At 38.7% G+C, this 2,707-nt stretch overlaps 1 pseudogene; it reads left to right on the forward strand.

The window, feature by feature from the left end:
- The first annotated feature begins 1,611 nt into the window (after positions 1-1,611).
- On the forward strand, positions 1,612-2,474 carry LOC143343432 (uncharacterized; annotated as a pseudogene).
- Positions 2,475-2,707: the final 233 nt, after the last annotated feature.

The raw sequence follows: 2,707 nt of genomic DNA on the forward strand, positions 1-2,707 counted from the left end.
ATAGATTCAATAAAATTCAATGTTTCACGACGATACTATCAAACGAGTATGAATATTGTGAAGCACTTAAATGCAACGTTGCATCATATGTACCAGAGGAAGCGGGTGGCGCGTAGTGGGGGGAGGAATTTTTTATATCACGTGTTCTTCTTGTGCGAAAAGTGCAACTTTTGCAAAAATGTCTTTTAAATTACCTTGAACACGTCTAAACGTGCAACTTCTGCAAAGCGTATAACATTACATTCGCAGAATGATGCAATCAAATAATATTCTTCGCGACATAGATCATTTTTACGTTCACACTGTACCCAATAATTTTTATGGGATCCACGAATTGTGCGAGCTATTGGGTCCTAACCATTTTACGTACACGCTGTTCATCTTCTTATTTTATGTCGCATTTTCTTCTTTTGCGAAAAGCGCAACGTTTTTTGCAAGGCGTTTTAGATTACACTGAACACGTGCAAAAACGCAACTTCTGCAAAATGTATACACTGCATTCACAGACAAAGAATTCTGTAATATATATATATGGAGACCCTTACCGTGGGAAAAAAATTAGATACCATGTTTTGATGATTTAAAAATATGATATATTTATTAAAGCAATGAATAATTATGTTACAAAACATTACTTTTATGGATCCACGAATTGTGCGAGTTATTGAGCCCCAATCATTTTACGTACACGTTGTTCCCCTTCTTACAATTTTATGTCACATGTTCTTCTTCTGCGAAAAGCGCATCTTTTTTGCAAAGTGTTTTAAATTACACTGAACATGTGCAAAACGTATACAATGCATTTGTGGACGAACACACGCAAAAAAAACACAACCTCTGCAAAACGTATAACATTGCATTCGCGGACACAGATTTCTGTAATATATCGCGAGCATCACCGAGAGCATCATCGGGAACGGTGATTTTTTGTAATATATCGTGTGCATCACTATACACATTAACACAAAAGACGACAGTATGGATTATCAAGAGCAGGAGCTGTATGAGCAAGCCGCTCAATTAAGGTCGATGGAAGAATATAATTTATGGGAACATCGATTTGGTGACTATCTCAATTCGTTGGAGGAACGAAGCCGAATCAAGAGACTGCGACTCTCAATCGGTGAAAAACAATCATTGATTGCTCGTATCGCTAGATTAGAAAGTCTAAAAGATTCGACACGCAATCGATTTGTACATGTGGGTGCTGGACATAGTGCAAGACTCGGATGGCATGAAATTGATACGGCTTTCGTTAACCGTATATTGACCGGTGCGATGATAAATTCTAACCACATAGAGCCTCGCAATTTTCTCGAAGATGCGAGGAACATTGTAGTCGATCATGTGCGGAACATTGTGCTGAAACATAATAGTGTAAAAATAAATACTATACTTAACGGTGAATTTGTGGCTGGTAACAAATGTGCAAACAAAAGTGTTAACACGAAAAACTGTGAACTTTTTCGCTTGTCTGACCTACGCGAATGGTATGATTTACGCGTCATCGAACCCATTCTAGCATCCTGAGACGAGTTTCAGGAACGCAATAGTGGGTGGGCGCTGTCGCTTATACTGAATTAAATTGTTAATGTAAATAAATATATGCCGATGCATGCAGGATGTGCCATACAATTACCGCGAGAGATACGACTAAAAAAAGCAGTAATCAATGTATGCTCGACGGACAATGCATGTTTTGTGTAGTCGGTGGTGGCCGCTCTGTATCCAGCCGAAAGTCACGTATCTCTGGCATCGTCATATCCTCATTATACAACAGTGTTGAATATCCAGGATATTGAATTTCCAATGACATTGAACCAAATTAAAAAGTTTGAACATATCAACAACATCTCCATCAATGTCTATACCATTGAGAATAAAAAGATGTTACTAATACGAGTCACCGATAAGAAGATGAAGAGGCATGTCAATTTGTTGTATTTAGAAGGAGCAAACGACGTTGGACATTTCGCATGGATTAAGAACTTATCTCGCCTCGTATGCACACAATTGAGTAAACATAATGGCAGGAAATACTTTTGTGATCGGTATGTATATAATAAATCTTTTAAATATTTTATGTTAGATAAAAATTATGTATCTTATTGCAGATGCTTACACTACTTTAGCTCGAATGAGAAGCTGGAAGCTCACACCATGGATTGTGAGAAGATGAACGATTGCGCAATCATATTGCCAAATGATGATGGCAGTAAGTGACAGCTTCAGCAACTACAACAGGAAAGAGCGTGTTCCGTTTATCGTGTATGCCGATCTGGAATGCATCCTGGAGAAAACGGATACTGATCGAGAAGCGTCAAGATACACATACCAGCATCATCGAGTATTTAGCGTGGGATATTATGTGCGGTGCTCGTACGACGACTCGTTGTCTACGTTTCAATGTCGTCGCGATTCTGATTGTGTATCATGGTTTGTGAGACAACTTCAAGATTTGTCACATCGTGTAAAGTCCATTTTATCGGCCAATGTACCCATGGAAAATTTATCAGCTGAACAATTACGAAATTTTAATACGGCAACACACTGTCACATATGCGAAACACCGTTTACGCGAGATGATAAGCGGGTACATGATCATTGCCATTTGACCGGTCGGTACAAAGGTCCTGCGCATTCAAATCACAATCTAAATTATAAAGACGCGTTTGCCATCCCCATAGTCTTTCACAATTTATCCGGT

The sequence above is a fragment of the Colletes latitarsis genome, chromosome 7, assembly GCF_051014445.1.
Source record: "Colletes latitarsis isolate SP2378_abdomen chromosome 7, iyColLati1, whole genome shotgun sequence".
NCBI lineage: Eukaryota > Metazoa > Arthropoda > Insecta > Hymenoptera > Colletidae > Colletes > Colletes latitarsis.